Below are 22,408 nucleotides of genomic sequence, written 5' to 3'. Positions count from 1 at the left end.
CTTTGGCTGACCTGTGAGGCGTGACAGCCCTGTGAACGCTACAGTAGCCATCTCAGAGATAATTCTGCTAACTGCTTGAAACAGAGAGAGACTAAATAGGTTATTATCTGGGCTTGAGCGACAAAAACAGGCACAAGTTTCTCAAACAACAACCATAACTACTCAAAATGTGAAGTATACTGTTTGAATCCTTTGACAGATTCAAAATAGAGTTAAATTATCAAATCAAATTCACTCGTCTGCATTGGTGTATACAGCTGCAATACCGCAGACAATGTCCAGCAGGCACAAAGAGGAACAAGCTGGGTTCTGTCCCTTTTATGAGCTCGTCTGTTCTCAACAAGGCTGTTCTCATTAGGTCTGTCTGCATTTCTGAGGCACAGAGTCTCTTTTATATGCTAAGCTGAAATACAGAGCTTTGTTTCTGCAAACAAAAGGTAAACAAAGTTTTTTTGTTTGTTAGCTAACCACTGCCGCACCTATTTATGACAGTATGTGTATTCAACAAGTGTCTTAATGAATAATTCATATGCTTTAAAAGTTGGAAGAACACTTCCGCTGGGGACAGTGTTTATCCCAACTATGATAACTGTTGGCTACAGCTCAAGTGTTGAACTGCATTCAATTATGTTTCAAAATAATTTTATGCTGCAATGCGGCCTTACTGACCGCCTGAACCTTGCAGTTTTACGTCACATATTTCAAAGGCAAACTTGAGCTATTTAAGCCAAAGCCATAATCCCTATTGTAAAGTATTAAATTTTCCATTATCCTTTATTTACAGGTCTAGATTTTCATTTGACATTTCATATTGCTGTAAATTTTCTTGCCTGCAGCGTTTGTAGCTCGTGATGTCCTAATTCCCCACTGGAGCCATGGGATATGGAGCCCTCAGCTTCACCTTACAGGAGCAAGAAAGGAGAGCATCGGTAAAAGAATCAGCTTTCACCCTGCAGCTATATGGCAAATGTAAGGGATCTGAGGGATCAGAGCACGTTTGCTCAGAGCACACTGGTAGATGCTGAGGGTATCGATTTGAGGACTGAGATCTGTGTGCTCTGCTGGGATAAAGATGCCCTTGGTCTATATGTGCATCCTATCCAAGATAACTACAGTTACAGCAAGAAGTAGAGATTCTAGTAGAGCACTCAAATGCACTGCTCCTTCTGCTAAGAATGTATCACTTTGCACGCTGCAATCCAAACAATCAAACAATGGATGCTTTGTAAATTACATGCTCTAAATTTCTGGGATACACTTTCTATTAAAACTACACAGACGATGTATAAAGCAATTAAACTAACTGCACACAGTGGCAGTTTGAAATCCGAGAAGGGAGATTTGACCTCAAGGAAACCGCTATTTAAAAAAATAGAAAAGTCAAATGCAAAGAATAGATGTTGTGGAGTAGGCCATATTCCCACGGCAGCCATGTTCCTTTGACCTCAAGTTCAGGCTCGGAAATTAAAATGTTGTAACCATGCTTTGTTGTTATTTTCAAAGTCATTTGTCATATTAACATTGAGATTCTGACAGAGGGCGAGATGGGCCTATATTTAATGTTAAAAACATTTTTTATTAACCCTTCAGCTATTATGACATTGAAGCTTGCATTCAACCATATTCTAGTTATCGTTTATATTTGATACTTGAGATACAGAAGACAAGGCTTGTAATATGTTCATTTTTAACAGATTTATGTAAGACTGAGGGAAAACTCTTTGGAAGTCATTGTGCTTACAACCTAACATGACCATACAGGTCTTTCGACATTCTCCACTGTTACTTTTGAATAACTATCATCAAAGCAGCCATCAGTGAAACAATAGATAATTGTTTTCAATGTTGCTGTGCAACTTTAATAGTTTCATCACCATTAATTGCAACATTTCTTAAGTTAATCATTAATTAATCAGATTTTTTGTCCCACTTTGAATTGTCAAAATTTTTCATCAAGTAATTTCTGTTTCATTCTGGACTTTTGTAACATTTTAAACAAATGCCAACTGACATCCTTTTTGGATACAGACTACATTTATTTTGAAAGAAAGTACAGAATTTTTGGTAGATCAGACTTTGACATAAACTTAACAGACAAAAAAAGCTGTTATGGATTGGAAAGGATATAAGAAAACAGTAAAAATGGTAAACGTCTGATAACATGTGCAGATGACTTTTGACTTGTCAGCTGAGCTGTCTGTGAATATTTTAAACCAAAACGAGACATAGCGGAGCAGTGGTGGATGTTTTTTAGATTGCTGCAGCTGCAAAAAGACAACAGTGGTTTAACCAAAGAGTGCAAAGAGGACAACAGAGCATGCGATCAATGCTATAAAAAAATCTATGCACTGATTTTGGACATGTGCATTGCAATTAGGCAGCAGGATACTGTATTTTTGCAAATATACAAAATGTCAATAATTAAAGATTAATTTTAGCCGACACTGGTATTGTTACCAGTATTAAAATGTGTAGATCAGACCAACTCTAGGTCCTTAAACACCATTTAAAGCCTATTTTTACTGCCGATATTTAGAGCGAATACTGATATTAACAGCCAATATATTGTTTGTAAAAAGATATGATAACTCACATTTAAGCTAAAATCTGCAGTTACCGACATCATGCTGATAATATTGTGCATTGCAATTAATGCATTAATGCTGTCATCTCTAATATCTTCATATCTTGAATTAACAAAAGTGTTTTCTATTGCTTCTATGATTATCAAACATAAACAATAACAGGGAAGTGGCTGAATGCTAAAGTTAGCTTTAATCTGATTTTATATCAAGGGTTAATACAAGGGGATATGTGTTCTCTCTCTGTATTTTCCGTATCCTTCTCTATAGCCATTTGTCAATGAAGATATGATACAATAGAAATAGCGGCCAGAATCTCAATGATTTTATGACTTTCAAACTAAAAAATGACAGTAAGACGGGATAACATTTTAGTTTCCCATCCTGAAAAAAACATGTTATGACTATGTTTGTATATGGTTATGAGTCAATTACCAGATAAGACCTACAATCGTGGTCAATACTCTGGCTCAGCTGTAACCCAGCAACCTGCCACTAGTGGCCACTGTAGCTGTTCTTAATGACACAGCCTCTCTGCCACAATGCTTCTTACTGAAACAACATAAGAACAGTGTGGTTTAGCACTATTTTGATTCAGAAGAGGGAGATAAAGTTATCTAGAGGCTGTGTTAGGTTATACTCACATATAACTGAAAGATTGAGGGACAGTAAACAGAAATGTAGACACGAGCCTGCTAAAGAGATCAAAGGCTTGCAATGCTAGTGCTGCTAACATTAGCCACCTTCTGCCCAACAACTTTGCATGATTATGGTGTGACACTGATTTACTGTTGCAGAGTTAAGTTGGTTTACAGAATGTATTTACTTTACAATGTTTTGTCTGAAAGAGACAGTGCAAATTAGTAGACGTCAGGTCTACAATGGTGTCAATATGCCAGATTGTAGCCTTCGGCTGACTTCCATCTGTTGTCCCTGGTAGATCTTGCTTAAAAAACAGGTTTAAAACATGCAAACATGCGATAAGAATGTGCTGTGCACTTTATCTTGCTAAATACCACATGAAGTGTAGAGGAAAAAGCAAATATCAACAGACATGGCCATTATCATTTATGTAAGGTTCAAAACCCACGTTTTAGATTTTTTTAATGAAACGTTAAGATAGTTAACAATAGTTAAACGGTTACATGAATAAATTACCAACAATTGCATCAGCAATTAACATATTAATTTCACTGATTTGTTACAATATTTCATTTCTACAGATACTTTTTTCATTGGTAAGGGTGAGGAGTTAATAGATGAAAAGCAGAAAAACTACTACGATAAAGCAAATAAATTATGCACTGAATTTGTCTTGTGACTGGTAGCTCTATCGTTTCACTACCCCATTGTTAGAGCAACAGTTAAGGAGTGTTTATTGTGACAGCAGTTTGTGTTTGCACTGCAGGACACAGGCTACAGCTTTAAAGATACATCCAAGAGCTGGCCCTTCCTGTCTGCTATTTATGCTCTTCATCCAGTGGGCAGTGTGTTAATTTTAGCCATGTCATCTATCAGCCATGCCTGTTCCACTTCCTAAACCTTAATCTCTCCCTTGGAAAGCTGCCACGTCAGCTCCATTCATATTGTTTTTGGCCTTAATGGGAACAATGGGCGGAGTTTCTTCTGCATCCGAACATACAGGAGTAAAACATGAAAGTTCTTACAATTTAACAGTACTTTACTGAACGTAAACACTGAAATATTACTGTTGTTACCTCTTTGGCAGTTACTGCTTAGGCGAGGGCAAACAGGCTCTCTTGGGGATGTCGTCGTATGATGCAGTATCACGCACTGTGTGATAAAAGAGAAATCTCAGAGAGTTTTATCCTGGGCAGTTCCTCAGAAAATCCCAGGCATTATGAGGAGACATGTCAATCATACAACACAGAGAATTCGAATGTGTACACTACGTTCAGCAGTTTCTGTGATCAAAGAGCAAGGAAGGAAACAACAACACTAACACTGCAATAGAAAATTCTAGACTTTTATTATAACGTGCATACAAGAGTAATAAACAATTTTAAAAAGCTGTTTGCAGCTGTCTAATCGACCCTTTGTTGGTTCTCTGATTGGTCTGCTGATCCATAATTAACAGTGGTGGAATTGTGATATTAATTTTGTTATAGGAGCATGTTTATCAGGTATGTTTGGGCATTTTTGCAAGAGCAGCATGTTTCACGTGAAAATGTATTAACTGTTGATAAATGTAATAAATCACAATTAAAATAACAATTACAAATCTGCAGTTTTTAATGTAATAATCCTACAAACTTCACAAATAAGTTTGTAGAGAGGTAAAAATATCCAGCTTTTAAAAATTCTAATAATTTCCTACGAATGTACCATTAACATGAAAACTAGATGTTTGTGGTCATCGTGTGTTGTAGCCTTTTAACAATACAGCTTAAGTTCAAGTCACATCAAAAAACATAGTCATGGAAATTTTTTGTTTGCCATGAAACAGGAAGTTGTTTTTTCAGATTCCTTGCACTGTTAGAGCCATGAATCTTAGCAGAGTGGATTAAAATGTGTCAAGTATAACGCTCTAAGGAAATTATACAAAACGTACAAAAACACTCGTCACCCACCCAGTTTCATTGTGTCAAAATAACTTAAAATCTCCATCCACTTCGATTGTTTTAGTCATAGGAAGTTTGTTGGATGAACCCCCTCTGAGGGCGTAACTCAAGAAGAGCCATTTGGATTTTGCAGAATTTCCCAAAATTGATATTTATCCTCTCCTTTTCTCATTCAAAAATGTTGTACTAAGATTCATGGCTCTACCAGTGTTTTAAAACTCTGGGGAAAAACTTCATTTTGTTTAGGCTTAAGCTACTTGAACCCACTGGTAATTATAAAAAGGCTACAACAAACATCAACGACCACAACTTTGATTTTACATGTCCACATTACATTTGTGTTAACACAATTTTGAGGAACAGTGACTTTTACCTTCCTGCAAACATGAGTTCTTGCAAATGTAACAGTTTTTATGTTTGCAGTAGGCAACAGCTATTAAGCTTGTAGTTTTCATCCTCCATCTTTTATTGTTTCCGACATCGAAGGATAATTATGAAAAATGCCATTTTCGGCTTAGACTCTGTGCATGACCACACTGGCAATTCAACCTCTTCAAAATTCTCAAAAATTGTTTATTTATGCTCCAAGGTAAGATAGGAAACCTGAGCACTGACAATATGTTATGTTTCGGTATGATGTTTGTTTATAGTAAACTTACCGTAAAATACCAAATAATCGCCGGGTCCCAAATAACCGCCGGGTGTGGCAGTACATTTTGACAAATAAACGCCTGTTCCAAATAAATGCCGAGTGTAATTTATTTACTGATATGTGACTGAGCTGAGAACCGTATAGAATCAACTCCCAACTCCCCCTCCGTTCCTGTTCTTCTCCCTGTTTGAGCTCCGTAGCTCCGCCCCTCTCTTTACGTGCCTCCTCGCAGATGAGAATGTCCACTGAATTGAATACTCACAGTGGCAAAGCGCTCGTGGAGTGATTTTGCTCTGTATTTCCACTGAAATTAATGGCCGCATCACAGGTAAGAAAACACTTCATCTCATCATGAACAAATTCTACACAGGACCGAACACCGCTGTAACTCCACCATTGAATCAACTTCTCACTGAGCTGAGATACAGAAGCTACAGCAGCCAATAAGAACGCTCCCTGTGACCTGAGCCTGACTGGCTGCGAGTACTAGCCTCCTCATTGGCTGGGGCACCCCCGTCTCTTGCTTGTTTTCTCAAGTGAGATAGCAGCGCCATGCCCCGGTGCAGCCAAAAAATAAAAAGTACGACATTAACTTCAAACTGTCTGTCGTCAACTTTGTGTTTGTTTAGTTCCTTACCAGTATTTAAAATGTTTAGAGAGTGTTGAGTTGACAGAAGAAGACAAAGGTATAACTATGGTACTGTAATCTTGTCTTAAAAATGTAAAGGTAAAATTCATACTAGTGTAAATAAATGGTTTGATTAAATTTACCATATTTTTCCAATTTTTGCTAAGCAAGATTTTTGTAAGAAGGGGTTTAAACGCCTGTTCCAAATAGGCGCCTGGTCCCAAATAAATGCCTGGTCTGCTCGGGGATTGAGACAAATAAATGCCCGGGCTATTATTTGGTATTTTACGGTAGAAGCATTATAATGCTGGTATTATTATATTAATGAAATGTTGGCATTGCTTTTCTGCAACAGTAGCTAACTAGCATTAATTTAAACTAACAACTTAACATTAATGTTGATCTAATAAAACTAATTGGGATTTATTCACAGCCTTGAGTCACGTGACCTTTTCATATGTGACTGAAAAAAGCTTAAAACAGAGAAAGCTAGCATTGAACATTATGTGGTCCTGCTTCGTTAGGTATTTCAATTCTCCATCTCTTTAAAACAACACGTTATCGACCCCTGGCAGAGCATCTGTCTGTATTAACCCACTTTTTGTTCCTCTCTGTGTACGCTTTCTCCAACTCATATTCAAAAATTAAAATTATACTGGCAAAACATATAGCCTACAACGAAGACTGTCAACTTCTCCATAGTATAAAGTAGTAGGAAGACATTCCTGCCGACAGGGGGCAGTTCCATGAATGCGATGTCACGTAAAAACAATAAAAACCTCTCTGGTTTATCGCTTTTTGAAGTATTTTGATGACATGCTGCAGGACAACAGCCAACACTTGCTGATATTGGTGGCACCATGCATTGATAAATGTGAAATGATTTTTACAAGTTTTTAGAGATTTCAAGTCATCCTCTTAGATCCTGCTTTATCTTTGTCTTCATTCTTTCACTAAGGCAAAGTTTAAGAAAGAATTAAAACAACTTCATATTAAGATAGCTGGTCAACTCACAGAGTACTGTGGGAAGGAGCCTGCGGACAGGAGATTTTGTCGAACAGCAACCAAGGAGGGCGGGGCTTGACAAAGCGTCATTCAGTTTCTGAGTCTCAGAATTAACTGATATAAAAGTGGCTGCATTTTTGTGCACTTCTGTTCTGGATGCTGCTGCCTGTCTGTTTGCTGTAAAGTAAGAAAGTTCTTACCTTGCACTGACAGATGAAAGTATTCCTTGTTCACTCTGTGAAAAGAGAAAAGGTAAAATTTGTCTGGAAGGCAAGCAATTTCAACTTCAAAGCTTAATTTTCTTGTTTGGGGTCTTTGAAATGTATTTGCCCTGAGCCCATTTAACACAGAGATGCAGAACTGTTTTTTCTTACTGGTCAGCTGAATGCAGTTTATTCTGGAGGTTTGACTTCAAGGGATATCAGGCCATTTGTATCCAAAGCACAACAGACGGATGGTTCTGCTCCTCCTGTCATGAAAGTTTAACCACAAAGTTAGTGAAAACGAATCTCTATTTAGAAGCAGACAGCTGTCATTTGTAAACTGTGTGGATTTACATCAATACTTCCCCAATCAATTATCTGTCTTAAACAGACAGCACTGTTTCTGGTAACTCTGTGCTTCATTCAGCACAAGATGTACAGTAACAGTGCAGAAATACGCCATCCTGTGTTAAATCTGAGTATTGCTTCAGGAGGGTTTGTTTACATCAGGAATAAAAAGTGCGTATGACATAGAAACCTCTGGATGGATGGAGCTGAGTCAATGCAATGGTACAGCATGCGCACACACTTTAGATGAGGAAAAACAACAAAAGTGAGCTTTTAGAGAGAATTATTGGCAATTGTCTCAGCAGAAACTAACTGAAATAATTCTATTTCTGTATACGAACACTTTAAAAAACAATATTACATAATTTTAACTGTGGGCCTACTTACAATAAGAGACTATTGAATGAAGAGGGTTCTAATTGTGCATTTCTTTTCACATGCTACAATTGAAATAAAGCATACTCAGCTTGAACAGCCACTTGAAATGCTGGAGTGCAGAACTCTCTGACAGGTGCAATAACAACAACATCAAGATGCAATATAAATTTCCTGTAAAAGTTGCAAAAGCATGCAGCAGCATCAAATGATGTTTTAAATAAAAATTAAATACGACACAAAAGTTACAAAATACATAGGCTTTCATTCAAATACAACTTACATAAAACTTGATAACCTCCAACTGGAATTTGATCAAATAATAAACAACTTAATCAACAATTATCATATCTTAAGTGCGCATGAAAAACAAAAATTACTAGAAACATTTAAACTGACAAAATCTACATCATGAATAACATGACTACGCAGTACCGCATGGATGCTCAGACCACTCACTCCTGAGGTAAATTCAAGTGCGCAACATCCTCCTGCAGCAGCACGCATCCAGCACACCTCTCGTCTCCATCACACCCTGCTCCTTTGAAGAGCACAGTGAGGAAAATGAGATATAAATACGCTCAGACATGTTTTATAAGAGAGGAGCTGAGAGCAAATACCTTGCTTATTTCCGGGTAACGTTGGACAACTGCGCACTACATCGCATTAATCAAACGGCGGGCATGCGTAATTCTTATTCCCTTTGATAAGGAAAAAAAGCATAGCCGTAGTTTTAAAGGAATTAAACGTTAAACATATAAGTATTGAATTTACAATCTCTTCTTATTTAATATTGTAGAGAAAAATGGCATGTTATTTAACATGACTAAAAACAGCCTACCGCCCACAATAGACGCAATGTAACCTATATCCATATACATGATGGTGTATGATTCACTGGAGCAGGCACTGTTCTGGATGTAAATAGACTTCATACAGGGAAAGGAGATAACTTACCCAGCGCAGCTCTCTCGTAACACATCAGGGGTCTTTATTCTAACTCCTCCGTCCTCGTTCCTAAAGGCTCACATTTATCTCCCATTTATTCTCAAATCCACTCTGCTCCCCTGCACTGATGAAAACCCTTGTCCATCGACATTTTCGCAGCAACACAGCCAGGCCACTCCCAGCCTCACACACCCCCGTTTGCTGATTGGACGAGCCCTAGAAAAGCCTACATGGGATCACGTGCTTTTGACGCATGTTTACAAACAGGCGCAGAGCGGGAAGAGAGTGCAGACGAGACGAGAGAAGTCACTCCCGTCGTTTTGTTCTCTGTTATTCAGCGTTAATTAAAATATTACACCACATTCAGGTAAGATACATCATATACTCAACTGATATTTAATGATATTCAATCAAAAATAAATACTTACATTTAAACGTAGTAAAATTATAAGGTCAAGATATAGCCTACTCATGTAAGATACAGGGGGAAGTCAGCTGACTCATGCTTCTGGAAGATTCTTTCATGTTATTGACTGATCTTGCTTCAAAAACTGCTGATACATATATTTGAGACAATTATCAATAAATAAAAAAGACAACAGCCTGCGAAACTGAAGTTTCGGAGTCTTCCTCGTCACGGAAAAGTACTATATTACAGTGTACCATCTTGATGCGGAAGTTAGTCGTTTGTTTCACTTCCTTAATAACACAAAACATATACAAAAAGCTCGACATTAAATTGAAGTCTCCCTAATTTCTAACCAGTTGCACTGTTGATACAGTTAAGTGCATGTTTTAATCAAATTGTAAAGAAAATGCAGATAGTATTTCCTGTTGTAGCAGCTTTCTTTGAGATGCTAGCAGTGCTAACATTAAACAGCATCAGTTTTATTGGCCAAGTATGCAGGAGTGGAAAGTAACTAACTGCATAACTCAGTTTACTGCATTTGAGTGTTTTTTGGGGGGTATTTGTATTTCTTTTACTACATTTTGAAATTAGTTCCTTTATTTCTACATATGCAAGTTTTAACAAGAGAAACAGTACTTTTACTTGAGTACTATACTCTTATATAGGGGTCAACTTATGTGGGTTTTTCAGGGCCAATTTCGATGCCAATTATTAGTAGCTAATGGCATCGATAGCCTATATTTGGAAACGATATGCATTGATTATGAGGTTTAAAAAAAGTAAAATTACATAATCAAAAAGGAAGGAAAATAAAAAATTTAGCTCTTAACTTTTTCGGCATGAGAAAGACTCACTAAGTCAATGGCACCCAGGATCAAGTGTTGATTGGCTAGTACTCATGTCACACAAACCAATCAGATTGTGTTGTATACGGGACATTTGGTGAGACTGTGGAGAATAAAAATAAAGCCAGAGGAGAAGGCATACCTTTAGTAGAACCAAAGTAGCACACTTTTTTAAATTAATTAACTATATAGATTATCTGTCAAATAAAATGCAGATATCAATAATTGGCTAAATGCCAAATATCGGCCACAATAATCAGCCAGGCTGATTATCGGTCTACCCCTGCTCTTGTATTTGTTGACCAGACTGTAGCACACTGCGAGAGAATCATTCCATATCACATCCCAAAAAGCTGTTGGGCACAGCAAAAACTGAAGAGATGATATCTCAGTGTTACACATTTCAGAGTTGATTTTAACTCCTAAAGTGTAATTTTAACAACATTGTTATTTAAATGGTCTTCAGTGTTAAAGTAATTTGACAGTGACAAAGCCAGTGACTTTAGGTACTCATTGGAGATGAATAATTAATACTCTTTATCGGTGTACATTACCTTGCTATGGCTATGACTCTCTGCTCTGTTATTACCAGAGGAGACACACCTTGCCATGGATCAAGAGTTACTGCAGCTCTGTCATACTGTAAAATATCAAATACTTTCACGTCTAGTTTAACTATGTAGTTCAAAGCTATATACACAGTTTAAAAATGTTAAATTGAATTCTATTAAGACTTTAACACAGTCAATTCTGCTGTGTATTTGACTTTATTATAGAAGTGTGACTTTACCTGGTTGGAGATGTATTCGCTTGCTGTCATTGCAAATAATGAAAGATCATATTTTAATGTACAACTCCTAAGAAGCTGGCCACCAAGACCAGGACTTTCATTTAATTTAATTTTTAACCCAAGTTACTGTGCTTTTACTTGGGTACAATTGTCAAACACTTTTTCTACCTCTGGATTGTTTTTGTTTCTGATGTGAGATACATCTGGACCATGAGTGAAGTTATCCGCTAAGTTAGAGTTTCAGCCAGTGACTTTAGTTGTTCCTAGATGACACAGTGTTTATTTTTCATTATGCATTGCCTTGCTATAAGGTTGACTCTCTGATTTGTTCTTGCCACAGATTTTTCAAGAGTTACTGCAGCTCTTTTGTAATGTAAAATATACACCCCTTCAAAAGTGCAATTTAACAATATGCAGTATGGACCTACATACACACTTTTGATATATTTTTAACTCTGTACAAGTTTAATTACAGTCAATTTTGTTGTGTTTTTTACTTTATTATAGAGGTGTGACTTTACCTAAACAACCTGGTTGGACATCTTTTCTCTTGTTGTTCTTGTCAATAAGGAGGGATCACTGTACAATTCCTCAGTAGTTACTCAGTATTTAAAGTAATTTTTTAAATTTTAACACTTTTGACTTTTACTTGAGTAGATTTAAAGACCAGCACTTTTACTTTTACTTAAGTAAATTTTAACCAGAGTGACCGTACTTTTATTTGAGTTCCATAGTTGTGCACTTTTTCCACCTCCAGCTCGAGCTCTAGTTTGGTGTGCTTTGGCATTTACTGAGGGTCTATAACTTTGTTTAGTCAATGACGTGCTGTTTTAGTTGAGTCCTTAATTTAAAACAAGAAGTAAACAGCAGAGATGGGTGGAAGGCTGTACTAGTAATACTGCATTATTGTTTTGGTTAAGAGCCCCCTGGTGGTAGACTTTTACACATTTAAAGACTCTGTAAAGTAAAAATAAATCTGTATTTAGGTTTGTCATATGATAGATCACTGTGTTATGAACCCCCAGGTCACATTTCAGTCACATAAAGCATCTCCAAGTTTATAAAATTAAGCTTCAAATCATGAAAAATGAGGCAGTAAAATCTGCTCCAGGATGGTGTGGGTGTGTCTATTGAATGAGCTGAAACCACACCCACTCAGGACACGGGTAGTCTGCAGCATTAACCCCCTCACTCATGGTGTCATACTTGGAAAAATATTTTCCCCTAAAAACATGAACCAATAAACAAAACATGCATAACTATAACTTTGCAATGAAACATGAACATTATAGAATGATACAAGAGTACAGGACTGAATGCACAAAATGAACCAGAAGTCCCTGCTCCAGGTGACTGCTTCCTTCCACAATACTGTAGTGTTAGAGGGGCGGGGTCATTCTCTACTGTGGGCTCATGACATCGTGAGCCCACATATTGGCCCCGCCCACTTGAAACCAAGGCAGGAAAGAGATGTAATGGCCTAAATCCAGAATTCAGTCTCATGTAGATCTCAGAGTTTTCAAATGTTTACAGCAACCATATTCTAACATTTCTAGAGTGTTAAGACAAAAAACTTTGGATTTCGCTTTACAGGGTCTTTAAGGATAAATGTTTTAGGTCTGAACTACAGTTATATACTGGCACTGAGTCAGTATCAACCAAAATGATTTGCAAACATTGATGCCCTGCTAAAAACTAAACTCAATCGAACAATTTTTGCGAAGTGAAAACTAAACCAAACAATCCAGCAGCAAAAACTCGTTACAGAAAAACTTATATTGAAAACAAAAAGGTGAACATGAAACAAAAACAGAAACTGATAAAAAAAAAATCTACAGTCACAACCCTGGTACTCAGGAAGTGAACTGGCATCTGTCTAGCTACAAGACCTGTTACCTGACTTGGTCCAACCAGGACTTAAAACATCAACTCTCCAATTCCCAGGCCCAGTCCTCACAGACTAAGCTACTGCTGCCTCTATGATCATGATTGTGTAGATGTAAAGTATTGATCAAGTTTCTTAATTACTATGTTAAATTATATAATTTACATTCTACACTGAAAATCTATGGTTCTAATTTTACCAAGGTCAATGTACTTTTTTCCTCTCACCCAATGGCAGCCAGGACTGGCTCCAGAAACAGGATAGTGAATGGATAGTTTACCTTTTGCATATACTTTTCTGCTGTTGCAATAGAGTTGTCTGTGAAGGATCAATAGAGTTTACTTTACCTGACCTTTATCTTTTCTTGTCTTACTTTCAGTCACTTTTGTCACTTAAACTACGTAGGTTTTTTGGTATCATTAAGATTTTAGTGCAAGGAAAAGCAGCATTTGGAAATACTACATCCATAGAGCAAAATGTCATTTAACCTATTTTCAAAACAAAAAAGGTTTTGCTTTAGATCATTGTGAGTCTCTGAGTTTGCTGTTTTAATTTGCCTTCAGGCCACAGCAGGGGGCATCCTAACCCAACAATATCACATTCAAGCTACTCCTTCCTCCACGTGCCTCACTCTGAGTAAGCTTTTTTATTTTTTCATCAGACAGGGCTGATGTAAATCACTTGCAGAGTGTTGTGTGTATGCTTGTTACTAAGGGTTTACATACAAAATACACAATCCAGTTGCTGTTTCTAGAGGGCTAATATAACACCATTTTATCACCCTAATAAATTAGACCTACAGTGTGTTTTGTGATGATGTAGTTTCAGTGCTTAAGTTGGCTTTAGTAAATAATCATCAGTATGAAATAGAGTGCATAGTCTAAAGTTTACTGCAGGGTGTGATGTCCCTTCTGTGGACAGTTGCATCACTGGAAAAAAGAGAGACAATGCCTTCCAGATTGTTTCCCCTCCACAGATGTTTGGAATAAACGACAGAAAAGAGAAATACGCAGGAAACAGACGGGATATCGATTCAAGTTTCCGTTGTTATTTGATTTTTAGTTGTCTATGGAGACAAAATATTAGATCGCATCATAGCAGTTTTGTTCCCCTCTCATTTGTATCTTTGATGCTTTTCAAACTCAGCCAAGTCCCCTTTATTTAATCAAGGATTTTTGCCCCGTTAGAATTACTTGACTGATGCTACAGTGCATGGAAAAGTCTTCATAATACCTCAGTTCAAGCTAAAAATCACCTCAAGGTGCACATGCATGACAGCAACCTACCATTCATAAGCACTAAAATTCTTCATAGAGACTTTTATCAGGGCTTAAAGTGTAAACTGTCATTTTATATTAATCCGTTAAAATCTGACTATTCTTTGACACAGCTGACAGATGGGACATTTACATGTAGGATGTGTCTGGTCACTCCCTCCTGTGTGCGCATTAGTCAGAGGGGCCCCATATTTGTCTTACAGTGGACCCCTCCCTTAATGTGGATCCCAGCTTCAGAACTGCATAGTACATCTCCCATGATGCATGTTTTTTTTTTTCCTCAAAGTATGTGAAAGTGTATTAAGTTTCTCTCCGGTTTTCGTGCGTTTTGGATTTTGAGAGGATGTCCGTGTAAGCGTGGGCGGATGCTAACTGCTGCTTTCATGCGAGGGTGTTGCATGAGAAATTAAAAAAACCCTTTCACTGCTGCCAAGTTGTCAAAAACATAAATCCTCAAGTTCAAGCGGAGTACACTCCTGTTACATTTTAGAGACCCACTCAAGCCACTCAGAGCAAAATATTTAATCATGATTTAGTGGACTGATTGAGTTTGTAAAAACAAAACTATGTTAACAGCTGGGGCAGCTAGAGCTATGTTAGTTGTGTCCAAGTAAAGGTTAATTGTACCATGGTTACTTTTGGCACTTTTTCCACTGATCAAAAGTCTGTGAAGACTATTTGGTCATCTTGTGCACCGACTCAGATATTTTTTCCCACAGTTTGTGATTCAGCCCGAGGGAAATCATGCATGGTAATTACTTTTGTTGATTTGCAGATCTTTTAATGAGATGAAATGATCCAGTGCAATTAGTTCTGACAACGGTTTTGTTTACCGTCTTCCACAGTAACTGCTAATAAACAGATTTGTGAATTAACTTTTTATCCAGATCAAGACCCTGGCATTCACCATCCTCTTTCATTTCCTGCCCTAGGATATTTTAACCTATCTAAACTTTATTTTAACTTTAAATTTATAGGGATTGAGCACCAGGTGGAAGGTGTCTAGTTTTGGCTACTGTGAAGAAGAGTAATTAATAACATGAACTCACTACTGCACTTAAATAGCCTTTTTTGTGTATTTGTCATTGTTGCGATAGTTTTTTAATTCAGCAATTTTACTTTTTCTAAGGAATACTTTAAGGAGGTATTATATCTCACTTTAGAAGTAGGGTGAAGTGCTACCGGTTCAAGGCACTCTGATGGAGATTCTCCAGAGGCTAGGTCTAAACTTAGTGCACTGGGAACTCTCCTAGAATGCCTGGTGCATCACTGGCAAGATTTGAAATCAGGACAATGATCTTATATGATAAATTAATGTTTTTTCAATGCATTACAGTCCTTAAGATTTCGAACATGCATTTAAAAAATACCTTGTAGGTTTTGGCTTTGTTGTCACATCTTTGTACATTATTCTGTAAACGGCTGCTGATGGCATATCAGGAACTTGAAGGGTCCATCTATTTCATTGGGTAGGATTTCACTGCCACCCCTTTCAGCTTTGTTTCAAGGGGTAACAGGGCACTCAACATAGGGGTGTAGGGATAAAAGTTAGAAACATGACTTGGGCGGAGTCTTCACATCACATCTAAAGTTAGGGGTTTCACTGCAATTTATAAAATATGAGCTTTTAGATAAAAAATATGGTTGAAGACTCACAATCGCTTGTTTTTCCCATGAAGGAAAAAAATCATATCTTACTTTTCAACCACGTTAGGTATGAAAAATAGCTAGTACTCAGTACTTTGAGAGAACATTAAACAAATTTTCTTTTGCTTGAGCAGATTAACAGAGCAGTAATTTTACTACTAAGTAAATCTTAATCAAAGTAGCCGACTTTTACTTGATTGGGTGCAATTTCGTACACTCTTTCCACCCCTGCAGATATACTATTGCATTGCTTTGTCATTGCATACTATTTCCAATCTACAGGTGCACTGTAATATTCTAAGTTTTGCTTGATTAGCGCCATTCATTTGATCTAACACCTTCCAACAACTTCTTTTTGCTAGCAGTGGTGCCTTTAGTGTCAAAGTCATTACTGGTGTTATGGTTAAAAACGTTCCTATGTTAACTGGTGACTCTCAGTCGAGTTTGTAGAAGGTTGTCCTTTAAAAAAAAAAATATGAAGTTGCTTTTTCATTACACTGTCAAAAATACTCCAGGTGTGTATTACATGGAAAACTAAAGAAAAAGGAATTTGATAAGCCTACATTTACATTTGTGCAACCATGTCAGGTGATACAGCTGAAAGATACCAGTTGAATTGTTACACCTGTTAGCATTTAAAGTTGTATCTTAGTGTGCTTGATATTCTCACCAAAATACCTCGTAGACTTTATGTTTTTGTAATTGCTAAACCAGCTGTATTGTAACCAGAGGCGTAAAGAGAATAGGACTACAGTACTCAAGGAAGGGTTTATTATTATTAAAACTTGTATTAGAAGTAAAATTATTGACTTCAAACTGTACTAAAAAATTGCAAGTACGCAAAAACTACTTAATTGCAGTAATTTAAGTAAATATAATTCGTTTCTTTACAACTCTCTCTCCAGGTATACATAGCACGGCAATGTCAACAGGTAGCTAGCCAAATCATGCTTCTGTAGCATTTAGCAGCTAGCTAGTCCTAGCTATGCCTCTCTCAGCAGCTATACTGGTCACAGAGGTAACCTATGTAGTTAACGTGAAATAAAATGCAATGCTGGAAAAAATTCTTAACTCACCGATGGCTACGAGGCTTCAAACACTCTGTTCAATATTTCCAAGCGAACAATAACCCGAGCACTGAGGCTAAATGAAGCAACTGTTTCCTGATTAGGACGCAGCAGCGGTCCGCCATCTTTGTTTTGGTCATGAGGCAGCGAACGTCTTTTCTAATATTTAACAAAGTAATATCTGCTAGCTCAGGTGTGAATACAAGTATCTTTATATTCTGGGAAAAACCTTAATGGAATGTGAGTCTTACAAGTATTCTGTTTAATTATTTGAAAAAAGGGAAAAAAGAAAAACAACGTTTTACACCTGTAATCCTTAGCACTGTCAGCAGCTTGGCCATATTTCTGTCTGCAACTAAGACCATAAACAGAATTTTACAAAGAATCCTTATTGATCTAATTTACCAGATGCAATTAAAAAGAAATGTGTCCATATTATGCCCAATTTGCTTTTCTATGCTGCCTCCTAGTGGCCAAATCAGCTACTTGTGTTGGATTCTTCATGTTTGTTATCCATTTTCTCACTTTACTGTAAATAATCTGCTTTGTTACCTGGTAAAAACCTTTCCCCCTCTTTTTTTGGCTTCAAATAAAAAATAGGGAGATTTAGTATTTCTTTTAGACTTGTGTTGACTGATATGTAGTGCATATGCCCTTTTCTATCACTTACCTTGCTGTCCTTTTATTTGTCATATTATGTACATTTTTTTGGTCAAGTTGACTTATATTTATTTATAAAGCACATTTAAAAAATAGCAACAGCTTACCAATGTGAAGAAAACAAGTTAGAATCACAGTAACTTTAAGTAATATGGGGAAATGTATCATCTGAAAATGTATTAGTATACAGGCTTTGAAATGGAATACAATGCCTATAAAAAGCACTCGCTCCCCCCAAAGAAAACATTTCTTTAATGATAAAGTGAAAACAGGTTTGTACAAGTAATGTTAATGAAATAAAATATGTACTATAAAAGAAGTGGCTGCATAAATATTCATTCCTTCAAGTCAGTATATAGTAGATCTGCCTTTGGCTGCAATCACAGCACTGAGTCTGTGTGGATAGGTCTCAGTTATGCTTCACATCTGGACAATGAAATTTTACTTCTTTCTTCTTTGCAAAAACTGCTCAAGCTCTGTCCCTTTTTAAGTCCAGCCTTAAATTCTCCATTGGATTGAGGTCTTGGCTTTGACTCTGCCACTCCGGCCACTTTGTTGTTTTTAAACCATTTCTGTGTAACTTTCACTGTGTGGTATCTACCTTTACAAGCCTTCCAGGGACAGCTGTCGAGAACAATCCCCACAGCATGATGCTGCCACCTCTGGCTTCACAGTGGGGATGGCGTGTATGTGGTGATTCGCAGTGTTTGGTGTCCGCCAAAGTGAGTTTTATTCAACAGTGGCTTTCTCTTTGCCTCTCTCCCATAAAGCTTTGGCTGGTGAAGAACCCGGGCAACAGTTGTTGTATGTGGAGTCTCCCCCATCTCAGCTGGTGAAGCTTGTAACTTCTTCATAGTAGTCCTAGGTGTCTTGGAGGCCTCTCTCACTTGTCTCCCTTGAGGACGGCCTGATCCAGGTAGATTTTGCTCAGAGCTTTGGAAATATTTTTGTATCCATCCTCTGACTTACACTTTTCAATAACATTTTCTCTGTTTTGCTTGGAGTATTCTTTTGTCTTTGTGGTGTAATGGTAGCCAGGAATACTGATTAACCACCCCAGACAAAGGCACTCAGGTGATCCCCATTTCACTAATTGTGAGGCTACTAGCACCAATTGGCTGGACCCCTTCAAGAACTGTAGTTCTCCAGAATCTCAAGGATGGCATTCATTTCCCTTAATAATAACTTGTAAACACATTATAATCACATTATCCAGTACAGCGTTGAAAAAATGAGGGATTATGGGAACAAAGATGGCCCTGTTACTTCAGAGGTCATTCTGTCACATTTTTCCAGTCAGTATCCACACTGCTCATGATGTTCCAGCCAGGAAGGAAGCTGGTAAACATTCCTTATTGTATTTTTTCCTCCAGCAGGAAACTTTGTCAAAAGAATGACATTATGCAAGAGACAACAGACACTTGTAAGGAGTTTAAAGTCGAGGATTTGCGTGCAGATTTCTTTAACTGTTACTGTTTCAAATCCTTTAATTTGCAGAAACAAAGACTTGAAGGTCGCTCCTTTTATACGTCTTTCCGTGATACCTGTTACCTCCTCATGAACCTGAAAGGTTATCAGAGTTTAGTTTTCATCACAGACTTACTCTGCAGACCCCACCCTCTGACCTCAGGGTCCCAGCCGGTCCCTTGTGTGCTCTCCTTTACCTCCCACCCTTTCAATCCACCCAATATTATCTTACCATCAACGAGTTTAGAAGGGGCGTGCTTTGGCATGGAGAAGGAAAACATGACGTATTTGGCAGCTGCGAGTACGCCGAGGGGGGAGACACCCCACAATAAAAACAGCCAGCTGAGTTTTGTTCGTAATCCCAGATTCCACTGCAAATACACGACTCTTGGCCGGGTGGAGGAAAAGAGAGGTGGAGAAGCTGAAGAGCTGGAGGAGATGAAGGATGGGAGGGGAGTCGGCTGGAGCTGGGGGACGCGTGTGACACTGAAGGAAAGTTGTGAAGGAGAGGAGTTGGAATGATATCCTTTAGGGGTACAGGGGACGCTGGGTGGATGCAAATAAAGGGTTAGTTCACCAAAAATAGAGAGAATGAATGTATACTTTTTCATTTGGGGTCTGGCTATTAGGATTATCCAGGGTTGCTTACAGAAATGAAAAAATCTTCTTTATCATCTTGTTTGTTCTGGAGGATCCACAAAGCACACTGCAGGCTGTTTAAGTATTTACAGTGTTCACAATAAGGACAAGATTTCAGAGAGAAAAGAAGTGCTACAGAGATTTTTTTCAATACTGCATGCAGCACAAATTAAATTCCATTCCTCTGTGATGTTCTGGGCCCGTGGCAGTAAACCCAGAGATGCATATCACAAAGCAAATAAAACTTTCTGGGTAGAAGCAAAAAAATATGGGGTTTTATTGTGTTTGTGTGGATTGATTGAACCATCCCTTTAAATTTGGCATGAGGAAGAGCGCAAGGAATGAGTAAAAGTGGAGCAGACAATCAGAATTCGAAGTGGCAGAAGTACATAAATTCTTTACACCGAAAAAAATGCTCTGGATAAAGTGGAAGTTCTGAGACGACTTATTTAATGTGGAAAATTAAAAGTTCACGGTATTTAACACACTCATGATAATAATCAAAATAAGTCCCTTAAAACAAAGAACTTTTCTTCAGGCTGTTTCTCTGCAAAGCTTTATTGACCTCAGATCTTAGCAGGGAGACAATTTGACATAAACCAATGAAACTTCAAAATAAAATAACTAAAAAACATTGAGTAATTTCACTTTAATTTGAAGATCAGATGAATACGGAGTATCTCATCCCTGCTGCCAGGTTTCTGCAGCTAAATGTTATCAAGAATTCATCTTAATTTACTTTAAAATACTATATCTATGCCTGGAACCCAAATTGCAAAGCATCCAACCTTTATGCCTATCCCTGCAGGTTTCTGGACCCACAGGGCGGTGGCTCCATGTTGCGCTTTCAGGCTCCAGGCAGGGAACCCCAGCTTCCCTATTCGAGGTGAGGTGACTCCAGATTTTGGACTCTGGATCTTAAGGGGCTTTCTTGAATCGCTCTTTGTCTGGACCTAGAGATCTCAAAGTAGAGCTGCTGCCTCTTCACATGGAAAAGAGCAAGGTGAGGTTGTGTAGGCGTCTGATAAGGATGGTCGCCTCCCTGCAGGTGAGTCCGACTGGGAGGAGACTCAGAACTCGCTGGAGGGATTATATATCCAATCTGACCTGGGAATGCCCTGGAATCCCATGGAAGAACTAGAAAATGTAGCTGGAAGGAGGCACGTCGACGTTAACTTGCTTTGCCCGCTGCCTATGTAACCTGACCCTGCGTGGAAGATGGATGTATGGATAGATTTCTATTTGTTGTGTCTGCTTTGATTGTTAAGCATTGATGGATCTAGAAAAAAAACATGTGTTCTTGGTGTTTTTATTCCGTACATTTAGACAAAGCTGGGCAAAAGTCCATTTATCTGTAACCTGTTGATGATCTACTTTTTTTTCCAGTAAACTTTTAACATGAATGTGAAAAACAATAATGAAAACTTTTGATTTTTGGTAAATCTTGTTTCTCTTAATATCATTTTTGTCATTTGAATGTATTTGTTTTGTGCTAAACTAGCCATGGAGATGTTAAAGAGAGAGGGAAGAGTCCTCTGGGTCAGTGGTTCCCAACCTGGGGTCCAGGCACTCCTTTGAGGGGGGCGCGGGACTCTGTCTGCTCTGACATTGTCATAACTAGATGTGAATCTATATATATTTCAAAATGATTAGAAACATAATGTAAGAGGGTTTAGGGTAAACCAAACAATTATTATTATTATTATTATTATGTAAAGAGCACCCATTCATTTTTAGCAAAAAAAGTTTAATTTTTTTGGGAGGGTGGTGTATTTTTTTAGATTACAAAGTTGTAGATGTACAAGAAAACAGTCCCAGAATTTTAGAGTTTAAAAAGTTGAAAATTAACAAGAAAAAAATAGACATTTCTGAGTTAAAAAGCCCAAATTTTGACACTAAAAACTAAAAAAAAATTCAAGTGTTTTGAAATTGTAAGTTTTCAACAGTGTATGGTCAAAAATTTACAAGAAACCATCCACATTGTTATCAATGCAAAGTTCAAAAGCCTCCATCTGTGATGGTGTGGGGGTGTATTAGTGTTCACGGTATGGGTCACTTGCACCCCTGTGAACACATAAATAATGAAAGGTAGATAGAGGTTTTCAATCTAACATCCCTGCTTATTTTAGGGAGACAATGCCTAGGCATATTTTGCAGGAATTACAACAGCATGGCTTTACAGTGAAAAAAGTGCAGGTAAGCCGTATGCTAGCATGTAGTCCAGACCTGCCTCTAAAATTTATGGCACATTAAGAAGGCCAAAATACAACAACATAAACCCTACACTGTTGAGCAAATCACTATGTATATAAAGGAAGAATTTTACTGTTTTACTGTTGTTGTCTTCAGTTCTTAGACGCTTATGGTGGTGCTCCTGTCTCAACTTTTTTGAAATGTGT

The 22,408-nt window shown here is 37.7% G+C and overlaps 2 long non-coding RNA genes across 3 annotated transcripts; one reads left to right on the top strand and one right to left on the bottom strand.

The window, feature by feature from the left end:
- Positions 1-834: 834 nt before the first annotated feature.
- On the bottom strand, positions 835-17,339 carry LOC121517951. Its single transcript, XR_005992605.1, has 5 exons — positions 17,253-17,339; positions 7,824-7,918; positions 7,650-7,684; positions 4,301-4,376; positions 835-901 (listed from the first exon to the last, which is right to left on the bottom strand). It is a non-coding gene; the product is annotated as an uncharacterized LOC121517951 (long non-coding RNA).
- LOC121517950 lies at positions 9,598-22,316 on the top strand. Of its 2 annotated transcripts, none has more exons than XR_005992603.1 (3): positions 9,598-9,690; positions 18,674-18,819; positions 20,818-22,316. It is a non-coding gene; the product is annotated as an uncharacterized LOC121517950 (long non-coding RNA). The 2 variants fall into 2 exon arrangements; XR_005992604.1 differs by lacking the exon at positions 9,598-9,690 and adding an exon at positions 13,854-13,888.
- The last annotated feature ends 92 nt before the right edge of the window (positions 22,317-22,408 follow it).

Source organism: Cheilinus undulatus, linkage group 11, assembly GCF_018320785.1.
Source record: "Cheilinus undulatus linkage group 11, ASM1832078v1, whole genome shotgun sequence".
Taxonomy (NCBI): Eukaryota; Metazoa; Chordata; class Actinopteri; order Labriformes; family Labridae; genus Cheilinus; species Cheilinus undulatus.
The sequence above is the reverse complement of the archived record's forward strand: the minus strand, read 5'-3'. Positions and strand labels throughout refer to the sequence as shown.